Source organism: Cetorhinus maximus, chromosome 3 (genome assembly GCF_964194155.1).
Source record: "Cetorhinus maximus chromosome 3, sCetMax3.hap1.1, whole genome shotgun sequence".
Taxonomy (NCBI): domain Eukaryota; kingdom Metazoa; phylum Chordata; class Chondrichthyes; order Lamniformes; family Cetorhinidae; genus Cetorhinus; species Cetorhinus maximus.
In genome coordinates this window covers 65,688,724-65,703,302 of record NC_135881.1, presented here as the reverse complement: position 1 = coordinate 65,703,302, position 14,579 = coordinate 65,688,724, and positions in this window count along the sequence as shown.

Below are 14,579 nucleotides of genomic sequence, written 5' to 3'. Positions count from 1 at the left end.
CCAGGATGGTGAGTGACTCGGAGGGGAAGCCACTCCAAGCTTCCCCTTGGAGGAAGGGGAAGCTTGGTAGTGGTCTAGAAGGGTTTGGAAGGTGCTGACTAAGGAGCCTTGGTGAATTCCTGCAGTGCTTCTTGTAGATGGTACACACTGTTGCCACTCTGCATTGGGGGTGGAGGGAGTGAATGTTTGTAGATAGGGTGCCAATCAAGTGGGCTGCTTTGTCCTGGATGGTGTCAAGCTTCCTGAGTGTTGTTGGAGCTGCACTCATCCAAGCAAGGGGACAGTATTCCATCACACTCCTGACTTGTGCCTTGTAGATGGTGGACAGGCTTTGGGGAGTCAGAAAGTGAGTTACCTGCTGCAGGATTCCTAGCCTCTGACCTGCTCTTGTAGCCACAGTATTTTTATGGCTAGTCCAGTTCAGTTTCTGGTCAATGGTAACCCCTGGATGTTGATAGGGGTGCTTCAGTGATGATAATGCCATTGATGGTCAAGAAGTGATGGTTAGATTATCTCTCGTGAAACTGTGTGAAAGTGGCAAAAACCAGAGTACAGACAGTCTGTACTGTCCCTGAATTCTGAAAACTTAGAACTCCAAATGAATATATACATTCTAGGATTATCAGAAGGTTTCAATGAGAACAGTGCTTTAACCAAATGTGTCTAGATAATCCTTCTGAAAGTTAGAGTAGCGAAGGCAAAACACCATTCATGCTGTTACTTTTAATGACTCATGTAGCTGAGCATTGAAGTTGCTCTGCTCCTCTATTCCACTTAAAACCTTACCATTTACAGTGTATTTCCCATCCTTATTCTTCCAGTATACATCACTTCACATTTTCTACAATGACATATTTCTGCCACTTGTTGTCCATCCTGGTACCTTATCCATATCCTCCTGCCAGCTTTGAAAATCTTTGTCATAATTTGCCATGTCAAATAATTTGGTGTCAACAAAATTTTAATGGTTCCTTCAATTCCTTGGTCGAGATTATTAATATACACGGTAAGTAAGTAAGAGTGGCCCCAAAACACCTGTCGAATACCACTTAACATACTTATCATAGGTGTAGGAGTCGATGTTGAGGACTCCCAGAGCAAGTTCCTCCTGACTGTTTACTACTGTAAGGAGTAGACCATTCAGCCACTTGATTCTTTTCTGCTATTTAATTACATCATAGCCAATCTGTACCTCAGCTCCAGTCCTTCCTGATTTCATTCTCAATGACCTAGCTCTTACTTTAAGATTGATTTCCCCCTTGTTCTGTATTCCCTCAGCACAGGAAATATTTTCTCTGTATCTACCCTTTTATATCCCTCTATTATTTTAAATGCTTTGACTAAATCAATCCCAAACCTTCCAAGTTCAAAAGTAACAAACCAAGTTTAAGAGACACTTTCTTTTACCCCTGCCTTTTGCTGTTTGCCCTCCTAGCATTTCTCTATTTCTCTATCCATCTGGCCACTTTTCCTTTAATTACTTTTTCCATTAACTTTGTCATGGATCTCTTATGTCATATCTTATTAAACGTTTTTTGAAAATCCATATAAGCTATATTCACTTTAATTGACTCTACATGCCCTCTGAATTAGCCGAGCAAGCCACTCAGTTATATCAAATCACTAAAAATAAGTCAATAAAGAATTAAACCCCCGGACGGACAACCCAGCATCGACATAGGCACTGGAAATGACAATGGCGAACTCAGCCGTGTCGACCCTGCAAAGTCCTCCTTACTAACATCTGGGGGCTTGTGCCAAAATTGGGAGAGCTGTCTCACAGGTTAGTCAAGCAACAGCCAGACATAGTCATCCTCATGGAATCATACCTTACATCAATGTCCCAGACACCACCATCACCATCCCTGGGTATGTCCTGTCCTACTGGCAGGACAGACCCAGCAGAGGTGGCAGCACAGTGGTAAACAGTCAGGAGAGAGTTGCCCTGGGAGTCCTCAACATCAACTCTGGACCCCATGAAGTCTCATGGCACCAAGTCAAACATGGGCAAGGAAACCTCCTGCTGATTACCACGTACCGCCCTCCCTCAGCTGATGAATCAGTGCTCCTCCATGTTGAACACCACTTGGAGGAAGCACTGAGGGTGGCAAGGGCACATAATGTACTCTAGGTGGGGATTTCACTGTCCATCACGAAGAGAGACTCAATAGCACCATCACAAAATGAACTGGCTGAGTCTTAAAGGACAAAGCTGTTAGGCTGTGTCTGTGGCAGGTAGTGAGGGAACCAACAAGAGGGAAATACATACTTGACCTCATCCTCACCTACCTGCCTGCCACAGATGCATCTGTCCATGACATTATCGGTAGAATTAACCACTGCACAGTCGTTGTGGACGGGAAGTCCTGCCTTCAGATTGAAGATACCCTCCATTGTGTTGTGTGGCACTACCACCATGCTAAATGGGATCGATTTCGAACAGATCTAGCAACTCAAGACTGAGCAACCGTGAGGCGCTGTGGGTCATCAGCAGCAGCAGAATTGTACTCAGCCACAATCTGTAACCTCATGGCCCACCATATCACCCACTCTACCATTATCACCAAGGCAGGGCATCAACCCTGGTTCAATGAAGAGTGTGTGCCAGGAGCAGCACCAGGCATTCTAAAAATGTGGTATCAACCTGGTGAAGCTACAACACAGGATTACTTGCATGCTAAACAGCGTAAGCAGCAAGTGTGAGACAGAACTAAGCAATTCCACAACCAATGAATCAGGTCTAAGCTCTGCACTCCTGCCACATCCAGTCGTGAATGGTGGTGGACAATTAAACGACTCATTGGAGGAGGTGGCTCCACAGATAGCCCCATTCTCAATGATGGGGGAGCACAGAACATCAGTGCAAAAGACAAGGCTGAAATATTTGCAACAATGTTCAACCAGAAGTGCCGTGTGGATGATCCATCTTGGTCTCCTCTGGAGGTCCCCAGCATCACAGATTATAGTCTTCAGCTAATTCAGTTCACTCCACCTAATATCAAGAAATGGCTGAAGGCACTGGATACTGCAACGGCTATGGGCCTTGACAATATTCCAGCAATAGTACTGAATACTTGGGTTCCAGAACTTGACACACCCATAGCCAAGCTGTTCCACTACAGCTACAACACTGGCATTTAGCCAGCAATCTAGAAAATTGCCCAGGTTTGGCCTGTACACAAAAAAGCAGAACAAATCCAATCCAACCAATTATTGCCCCATCAGTCTACTCTCAATCATCAGTAAAGTATAGAAGGGGTCATCAACACTACTATCAAGAGGCACTTGCTCAGCAATAACCTGCTCACTGATGCTCAGTTTGGGTTCAGCCAGGGTCACTCAGTCCCTGACCTCATTACAGCCTTGGTTCAAACATGGACTAAAGATCTGAACTCCAGAGGTGAGTTGAGGTGAAAGTAACTGCCCTTGACATCAAGGCAACATTTGACCGAGTGTGGCATCAGGGAGCCCTGGCAAAACTGGAGACAGTGGGATTTGGAGCATAACTCTTCACTAGTTGGAGTCATACTTAGCACAATGGAAGAGGTTATGGTTGTTGGAGGTCAGTCATCTCAGTTCCAGGACATCACTGTAGGAGTTCCTCAGCGTCGTGTCCTAGGCCCAACCATCTTCAGCTGCTTCATCAATGACCTTCCTTTCATCATAAGGTCAGAAGCAGGGATGTTCACTGATGCTTGCAAAATATTCAGCACCATTCACAACTCTTCAGATATTGAGGAAGTCCATGTCCAAATGCAGCAAGACCCGGATAATATCTAGGCTTGAGCTGACAAGTAGCAGGTAACATTCGTGCCACACAAGTGCCAGGCAATCACCATCTTCAACGAGAGAATCTAACCATTGCCTCTTGACACTCAATGGCATTACCATCGCTGAATCCCCCACTATCAACATCCTGGGGGTTAGAATTGACCAGAAACTGAACTGGACTAGCTATATAAACACTGTGACTACAAGAGCAGGTCAGAGGCTAGAGATCCTGCAGCGAGTAACTCACCTCCTGACTCCCCAAAGCCTGTCCACCATCTACAAGGCACAAGTCAGGAGTGTGATGGAATACCCTCCACTTGCCTGGATGAGTGCAGCTCCAACAACACTCAAGAAGCTTGAACCATCCAGGACGAAGCAGCCTGCTTGATTGGCACCCCATCCACAAACATTTAATCCCTCCACCCAACACCGATGCGCAGTGACAGCAGTGAGTACCATCTACAAGAAGCACTGCAGGAACTCACCAAGGCTCCTTAGACAGCACCTTCCAAATCCATAACCGCTACCATCCAGAAGGACAAGGGCAGCAGACACATGAGAACACCACCACCTGAAAGTTCCCCGCCAAGCCACTCACCATGCGACTTGAAAATATATCACCGCTCCTTCACTGTCACTGGAAATCCCTCCCTAACAGTACTGTGGGTGTATCTACACCACAGGGACTGCAGTGATTCAAGAAGGCACCATCACCAACTTCTCAAGAGCAATTTGGGATGGGCAATAAATGCTGGCCTAGCATCCAATGAATGAATTAACAAATCCATCATTTATCTTCAGAAAAATAATATGAGATTGGCCAAAGTCTTTCAGTATTGAGTGCATGCAGGCCATTATTAATTTATGTTCCTCTGGTAGAAATTGGTGCACAGAAGGAGGTCTGTCAGCCTATTACACATTCCCCAGTGCTGGTTTTTCAACTGCAGCAATCACTATAATTTTATTTTTTTATTAAATCTATCCTGCCCTTACGCAGTAAGGCTTGTAATGTTTCTTATAGGTTAATTGTTGCACTGTGTTGCAGTGGCCACCAATGTATCAACTTGGCAAGCACTCCCTTTTTTTAAGTAAGAATGAGTTCGAGACTTACTCAAGGATTTGAGTGAATAATCAAGACTGACCTTCCTGTGTAGTGTCATGAATGTTCCACAACATCCATGGGATGTATTTTCATTGTATCGGACAAGGGAGGCTTGTTGGCTGGGACATTAGAAGGACTCCATGTTCCAGTACCACACGATCTTTAAACTTCTCCCAAACCACTAAAGCAAGCAAATGAAAACTTTTTATTTTGTTCTAAGGATAACAATCAACAGTGCAGAATTCTCTTCAGTACTGAAATCAAGTATCAATACAGATTATCCACTTAAAATAGAACCTTCTGACCCAGAGTTAAGAATGTTACCAACTGAACAAAGCGACCAGGGATTTGACTGAATACTTTGGAGTAATGTTGCTATCAACCATTTGAAGAGGCCAAGGGAAGACTAGAGACAGCAGCAGCTGCTGGCTGAAGAAATCCAAAGCCACCATTCACCAGCACTCAAAACCATTTCATTAACAGGGCAAACTGCCTCAACATGTCCAAGTAGATGTGTTTAAAGAGTCAGCAGCTAATTAGGACCATTGTAATTTTCTCTGTGACCTGTTACTTGAAGGTCTGCCATTTTTAGCAGTCAAAATGTTACCCTTAATTTCTTTTGCAAGTTTAGAGATGGAATATATATATAAAATGTGTTAAGCAAGATTATATGTTGTCATAAGTTGTTTTACATTAACATAGAAGTAGTGAAAGTAGGCATATTGCAACAGCAAATTTAATAGCATAAGTTGAGCAGAGAGAAAGAACAGTATAACAGCTAGGACGTAAAATGAAATAAGTACAAGTTTAGGGAAAGATGGAAATAAAAGGCAAATATTATCATGATTCACTGGAGACAACTCCACAGGTCAGGTCAGATGCATGGGAACACCGCCATCTTCAAATTCCCCTCCAAGCCAGACACCATCCTGACTTGGAACTATGTCACCATTCCTTCACTATCACTGGATCAAAAAAATTAGAGCTCCCTTCCTAACAGCACTGCGGGTGTTGCTGCAACACCTAAACTGTAACGGTCCAAGAAGGCAGCTCACCACCACCTTCTCAAGAGCAATTAGGGATGGGCAATAAATGCTGGCCTAGCCAATGACACCCACATCCCATGAACAGATAAATGAAAATAGAGCATCCTACTGGAAGTTGAAATTGCTAAATGACAGAGTTAACCTGTTATCCAAGGAAAGAAATTTCATGATTTAATGCTCATGTTGCCTAAGGAGCAGCGTTAACACTGGAAGACTGCTGGTGATTTGTCAAATATAAACTGCGCAAGCTTGTACATGGAATTTATACAATTAAACAAAACCCGGCTGTGTCTGAAATATTGTGATACAATTAAAACACTGTTACACATGATGATTTAGATAATGCTGATTGATATTAAGTGTCAATTTACTTTTTCAGAACCACCATTACTAATCCTGTGATGATACTAATTGTATTATCATAAATTTTGTAACATTAAAGTGGTATTAGTAATACACCTCTTTGGCCATCTCACTCTCTTGCGTCTAGCAAGTAAAACCTAAGTTACACTTCATTCAACCATGTATTGTGGTGCTGGTGTAAACAGATCTGATTTAGCGAAGAAAGAAAGAACTTGCATTTATCTATTTTATCCCACTCATCACAAGTCTAATGCACTTCACAACCAATCAATTACTTCTGGGGAAGCGATGGTGTAGTGGTATTGTCACTGGACTAGAATCCCAATGGGTTAATGCTCTGGTGGAGATTTCAAATCTCTGCCATGGCAGACAGTGGAATTTGAATTCAATAAAAATCTGGAGTTAAAAGTCTAATGATGACCATGAAACCATAGTTGATTGTTATAAAAACCCATCTGAGTCACTAATGTCCTTTAGGGAAGGAAATCTCCCATCCTTATCTGGTCTGGCCTATGTGTGGTAACAATGTGGTTGACTCTTAAATGCCCCTGAACAAGGGCAACTAGGGATGGGCAATAAATGCTGGCCCAGCCAGCAAAGCCCCCATGTCCTGTGAATGAATTTTTAAAAAGTGCAGTAACTGTTGGTACATTGTGACAAATTACATAATTAATCACTTGTTGATACTTTTTGAGGTTGGAATGTTATCCAGGACACCAGGAGAATCCCCTGCATCCATCTAAATCCTTACAACAGGCAGATGGGGGTCAAAGCTGAACATTTCACCATAAAAACAGCATCACTGGCTATGAAGCCTTCCTTCACTACTGCATTGAAGTGTCAGCCTAGGTTGGGGTGGAAGGATTTTTAAAACACCTTTTTAACAATTATTTTCTCGCTTGAAAAGTGGGTGACCAGCAGAGCAAAATCTGTCCATCTTACTTTCATCTGCCCATCCACTCAGTTTTCAAGCAGGACTTTAAATGGGGGCCTGTCATTCCTGCCCACAACAGGCAAGGAAACTGTACATATACTTAGACATTGAGAGACCTTAATTATTTTCCTTAAAATTTTTGTGGGTTAAGGAGGAAAAGAAGTATTTCCCAGGACTCTCAGAAATCTTCTGGCTCATTGATAGCTCATTCTCATGCCCCACCTCCCAGACATGCATGTTGCCATCCCCCCACCCCACCAACAGGCCTTACTCCCCTACTTGCAGCCAGCCAGCTGCATGCTACAGTGGCACATTTCCCACCACTGGACACTGGATAAGTTGAAGCTCACCAGAAAGCTGTTAATAAGGCTCAAACATGAAAACAGATTGCTGTGTTGACAGGCACCAAAGGCATGCCATCAATAACACACCCGTCTTGTGTCCAAGTAGAAAATCTCTCCCATCTGTCCAAACCTGGTGTTGGCTTAAAACCACAGCAATAACTGGTATCATTCAAACTGGGCTAAATGGAATCTTTCAAAAGAGCTAATTCAGTCAGTAGTGGTCAATGTTAAAAATACATTGCCGCTCCAGGAAGGGCAAAGACAGAAATTGAAATTTGGACAATATTAGTCATGACTGATTTCCATTTATAAGTCATCTCATTGAACTCTGTAGCCAGTTTTGGAGCTGGCAGCTGAGGCTTCTGTCCGAATTAGGCAAGAGTTTAATGAATCTATGCAAAAGGGGACAGGGCCATCCTTCATATAATTTCCTGATGTGGTGCCTGGAGGTTATCAAGTGCAAATCACGTCCAGGAAACCACTTATCCACAGTTGCTTGGGAATATGGTGCAGGCAGGAGTGCACTTAAAGGGTAAAGTAATGCACAATAAAGGTTTTGTCCTTTCCTTGCTAGAACTTAAGACTCTCGTAAGACCTTGTAACATCTTTGGAATCCCCTACCTCAGAAGTTTGGGGATGTTCTATCGCGCAACTTCTTTGTGACAGTCACTGGGAAACTTGTATATCTTAAAAATTACTGGTCTCTCTGGGGGTTATAACAACAACGTAATGAAACATTCCAAAGCACTGCACAGCAGCATTAAAAAACAAAGTATGAAACCAAACCATATAAGGAGATAATAGGTCAGATGGCCAAAGGCTCAGTCAAGGAGGTAGGTTTTAAGAAGTGACTTAACGAGGAAAGTGAAATAGAGAGGCAGAGAGGTGCAGGGGATGTGGATGGGGATTCCGGAGCTTGAGGCCTGGCAACTGAAGGCATGGCCAGCACTGGTGAAGCAATTATGATTCAGAATGCACAAGAGGCCAGAATTAGAGAAGTGCAGATATCTTAGATGGTCATGGGCTTGGAGGATATTACAGACATAGTGAGGGGCAAGGCCATGGATGGATTTGAAAACAAGAATGAGAATTTTAAAAACAAGATGTTGCTTGACCGTGAGGCTATGAAGGTCAGCAAGTACAGGAGTGATAGGGAAAGGCACCTGCTGAGAGTTAAGGCCTGGGCAGCATAGTTTTGGTTGATCTCAAGTTTACAGTTTAAAGGAGACCAGCCAGGAGAGTGTTAGAATAGTCAAGTCTACGGGTAACAAAGGCATAGATGAAGGTCTCAGCAGCAGATGAGCCGAGATAAGGAAGTTGAGTGATGTTACAGAGGTGGAAAAAGGTGGTCTTTGAGATGGCACAATATGAGCTCAAAAGCTCATCTCAGGCTCAAATGTTACACCAAGGTTGTGAAAAGACTGGCTTAATCTCAGGCTGTTGCTGGGGAGAGGGATGGAGTTGGTAGTTAGGTAATGGAGTTTGGAGCAGGGACCAAAAGCAATGGTGTCAGTTTTCCCAATATTTAATTGGGGATATTAAGATTTAAACAAATACCATATACCAGAAAAAAATGCATATACTCCTCAGCTCCAGGACATCACTGCAGGAGTTCCTCAGAGTAGTGTCCTTGGCCCAGCCATCTTCAGCTGCTTCATCAATGACTTTCCTTCCATCATAATGTCAGAAGTGGGGATGTTCTCTGATGATTGCACAATGTTCAGCACCATTCGTGACTCCTCGGATACTGAAGCAGTCCATGTCCAAATGCAGCAAGACCTGGACAATATCCAGGCTTGGGCTGACAAGTGGCAAGTAACATTCGCACCACACAAGTGTCAGGCAATGACCATCTCCAAGAAGAGAGAATCCAACCATTGTCCCTTGATGTTCAATAGCATTACCATCACTGAATCCCCTACCATCAGCATCCTGGACATTATCACTGACCAGAAACTGAACTGGACTAGCCATATAAACACTGTGGCTGCAAGAACAGGTCAGAGGCTAGGAATCCTTTGATAAATACCCCCCAAAGCCTGTCCATCATCTACAAAGCACAAGTCGGGAGTGTGATGGAATACCCCCCACTTGCCTGGATGAGTGCAGCTCCCACAACACTCAAGAAGCTTGACACTGTCCAGGACAAAGCAGCTCACTTGATTGGCAGCACATCCACAAACATTCACTCCCTCCACCAACGATGCACAGTAGCAGCAGTGAGTACCATCTACAAGAAGCCCTGCAGGAACTCACCAAGGCTCCTTAGACAGCACCTTTCAAATCCACGACCACTACCACCTAGAAGGACAAGAGCAGCGGATAGATGGGAACACCACCACCTGGAAGTTCCCCTCCAAGTCACTCACCATCCTGACTTGGAAATATATCACCATTCCTTCACTGTCAGGGGGTCAAAATCCTGGAATTCCCTTCCTAACAGCACTGTGTGTGTACCTACACCACAGGGACTGCAGCGGTTCAAGAAGGCAACTCACCACCACCTTTTCACAGAGATTAGGGATGAGCAATAAATGCTGGCCCAGCCAGTGAAGCCTACATCCCGTGAATGAATAAAAAAATACATACGTAACCAGAAATAAAAACATAAATACTTAGCAGGTCAAGCAGCATCTGGAGCGAAACAGATTTAACATTTCAGGTCAAGATGACATTTCAGCAGACATATGTAATCAAACCTAAAGGTATAACCTGCTCACTGATATCAGTTTGGGTTCCACCTGGACCACACAGCTCCTGACCTCATTACAGCTTTGATCCAAACATGGACAAAAGAGCTGAATTCCAGAGGTGAGGAGAGAGTGACTGCCCTTGACATCAAAGCGGCATTTGACCAAATGTGGCATCAAGAAGCCTTAGAAAAGTTGAAGTCAATAGGGATCAGGGGGAAAAACTCTTCAATAGTTGCAGTCATACTTAGCACAAAGGGAGATAGTTGTGGCTGTTGGAGGCTAATTATCTCAGCCAAGGACATCCCTGCATGAATTCCTCAGAACAGTGTCCTAGGCCCAGCCATCGTCAGTTGTTTCATTAATGGCCTTCTGGGCATCACAGGGTCAGAAGTGGGAACTTTGAAGATGATTGTACAGTGTGCAGTTCCATTCGTAACTCCTCAGATACTGAAGCAGTCATGCCTGCAAGCGGGAAGACCTCGACACCATTCAGACTTGGCCTAATGAATAGCAAGTAACATTTCTTGAATTAATTTATGGGATGTGTGTGTCATTGGCTAAGCCAGCATTTATTGTCCATCCCTAATTGCCCTTGAGAAGGTGGTGGTGAGCTGCCTTCTTGAACTGCTGCAATCCATGTGGTGTCAGTACACCCACAGTGCTGCTGTTAGAGAGGGAGTTCGAGGATTTTGACCCAGCGACAGTGAAGAGATAACGATATATTTCCAAGGCAGGATGATGAGTGGCTTGGAGGAAACTTCCAGTCCCCATGTATCTGCTGCCCTTAACCTTTTAGATGGTAGAGGTCATTGGTTTGGAAGGTGCTGTCTAAGAAGGTTTTGTGAGCTTCTGCAGTGCTTCCTGTAGATGGTAAATATTACTGTCATTGTGCGTCGGCGTTGGAGGGAATGAATGTTTGTGGATGTGGTACCAATCAAGCTGGCTGCTTTGTCCTGGATGGTGTCAAGCTTCTTGAGTGTTGTTGGAGCTGCACTCATCCAAGCAAGTGGAGAGTATTCCATCATACTCCTGACTTGTGCCTCGTAGATGGTGGACAGGCTTTGGGGAGTCAGGAGGTGAGTTACTCATCACAGTGGGGGATTCAGTGATGGTAATGCCATTGAATGTCAAGGGGCGTTGGTTAGATTCTTTCTATTGGAGATGGTCATTGCCTGGCACTTGTGTGGCGTGAATGTTACTTGTCACTTGTCAGCCCAAACCTGGATATTGTCCAGGTCTTGTTGCATTTGAACATGGGCTGCCACATAAGTGCCAGGCAATGATCATCTCCAACAATAGAGAATCTAACCATCTCCCCTTGACATTCAATGGCATTATATTGCAGACTTCCCCACCATCAACATCCTGGGGTTTGCCATTGACCAGAAACTTAACTGGACCAACCATATGAATACTATGGTTATAAAAGCAGGTTAGAGGCTGAGAATTCTGCAATGGGTAATGCATTCCTGACTTCTCCAAAGACTGTCCACCATCTACAAGGCACAAGTCAGAAGTGTGGATGTGTAGATGACTAGCTGTTTGCAGCTCCAAAAACACCCAAGGAGCTCAATACCTCCAGGACAAAGGAGTCCGCTTGATTGTCACCCCATCCACCATTAACAACATTAACAAGATGCACTGCAGCAACTCACCAAGGCTCCATCAACAGCACCCCTTCCAAACCTGTGATGTCTACAACCTAGAAGAAGGGCAGCAGATACATGGGAACACCACCAACTGCAAATTCCCCTCCAAGTCAGAAAGCATTGTCACTTGGAAATATATCGTCTTTCCTTCACTGTCACTGAGTCAAAATCCAGTAACTCCATCCCTAACAGTACTGTGGATGTACTTAAGCCACAAGGACTGCATTGGTTCAAGAAGGCAATTCACTGCCTTCTCAAGGGCAATTATGGATGGGCAATTAGGGCTGGCCTTACCAATGACACCCACGTTCCATGGATAATTAAAAAACTATGTTAACTAATGTAGTTCATTTGATCCATCACTAGATAGCAATCAGAAACAATTCGCTCCAACGTTTTCACTCAGTGTTAGCCCAAGAGCACTGAAGATATTGTAGTGCTCCCAGTGTCACGCTGGCTGAGATTATCTAACTCAACACAGACCAGAATCCTAGCCTGGGGCCTACCTGTTTTAAGACCATGGATGGAATATTGTGAAACTTCCAGGAAAGCGAGGTGGGCGGGGGCACCTATTAAAGGGAGGGGGCAGGTATGTGAAGCTTTCCTGGGCGGGGGGGGGTTCACCTCAGTAGATGACCGTCCACACAACCCCAATATGGGGAGGGTAGAGGTCCACCTTGGGCATGGGCACGTCAATAGTGAGGGACTCAGGGGGAGGGTAGGAATGTTGACCACAACAACCATGGGATCCAATATTGTTGGGGGAGGCTGGAGAATTACAAGAGGGAGCTCTACCTTCGCATATTGAGGTTCCAGGTAGATTTCTGGGACACGGACAGTGAGAGAGGAGTGTCAAAGTTTGTTTTGAAATAGTAGTGCAGAGCCACCATCTTGCTCTACTGGAGTTATGACGCAGTTGTAAATCGAAAGTAGAAGTGATTCTGAATGTGAGGGGTCTGAGGCTGTGTGGGAGGAGCACACTGCTGGGCTAAGGGGCCTTTTTGGTGGGTGCCCCATAACTTGTTGGTGCTGCAGGAGTAAACTGGAGTCTGATTAGAGAGAAAGGAGGAAGATCTCCATGTGAAGAAAGCCATTGGAAACCAATGCTTTTATCAGTGCTGTAACAGAGCAAGTGAGGACCTGGAGGCAGATATCAGCACCTGGTGGTTACTGCCTGGAGCGGCGCAGCACTGGTCAACGGTAAGATCACGAGGCCTCCACTGCTCCTTATGAATCCCAGGCAGAGAGGTCCTGTAGGAAGGAGAAAAGAGGGCAGTAGGAGTATGTGTGTCTGTATGTCTGAGGCCCACACAACGGAGCCTGGTCTCCTGTCGTCTCGGACTGCTTTGCCACTGGACTAAGGCCTTGAGTCTCAAGCCCGTGTGGTAGCTGGTGTGCAACAGCCACTCCATGTTAAAAGAACCCACACACAGGCATCTTCTACCTCCTTAAAATGAAGTTTGGAACCTGGAACGTAAGGACCCTCATGTACAATCCCAACAGTGACAGACTGGGACAGCGTACTGCTATCATTGCCTGGGAGCTCAGACGTTTTGATATTGACATCGCCACCCTAAGTGAGACGCAGCGGGCGGTGGGGGCCAGCTCAAGGAACAAGGTGGCAGTTACATCTTCTTCTGGAAAGGTAAACTAATAGAAGATCGTCGCCTCCATGGGGTTGGCTTTGTCATTAAAAACAAACTAGTTGACTGTATCAAAGACACTTCTTGTGGGATAAATGAGCGCCTCTTGACCCTTCAGCCCACCCTAGCCAAGAACCAATGTGCTACAGTCATCAGTGCGTATGCCTCGACACTGGATGCCACAGACAAGTCCAAGGAGGAATTTACTCCAGCCTCGAGCAATCCCTGGCCTAAATCGCAGCGGGCGATAAGCTGATCCTCCTTGGTGCCTTGGGAAGGATGCAGGCCTCTGGGGAGATGTAATTGGCAGAGAAAGGGAGGGAAATCCAACACCAACGGTGCCCTGCTCCTGACAAAATGCCTGTAACACGGCTTTGTCATAACCAACAACTTGTTCCACCAGAGAGACAAGTACCAGGCCTCATGGCAACACCCTCGCTCCAAGTACTGGCACCTGCTCGACTATGTCATTGGCTGAGTGAGGGACCGCAAGGATGTGCGTACCACCCACGCCATGACAGGAGCCAGCAACTGCTGAACGTAGTATTACCTAATTCGCTCTGTCATCAACATCAATGTAGCCCCAAAGCAGCGACAACAACAGAAACAATGCCACAGGAAAATCAACACTGAGGCGCTCAAGGACCCTGATAAGAGAGCCCTATTCAGCCAGCACCCCACTACCAACCTGGCGACTCCTGATGACCCAGAGACGCAGAGTGCCCACAGCGCCTGGTCTGCCCTCAAGGCCTCCATCATCAGCACCTGCAAAGAGGCGCTTGGTCACTCAACCAGGAAACACCAAGACTGATTCAATGAGAACGACCAGGAGATCCAGGAGCTGATAAGCCACAAGCGCAAGGCATTTCTAAACCAGAAACAGCAACCCAACTCGGGAGCAAGAAAGCAGCTCTACAGACAGTTGAAGGCTCAGGTCCAGCAAAAAGCCTGCGATCTAAAGAACAGATGGGGGGGAGGTCCTACAGTTAGCTGACAACCATGATATGCGAGGTTTTTTTAAGAGCACCTATGGC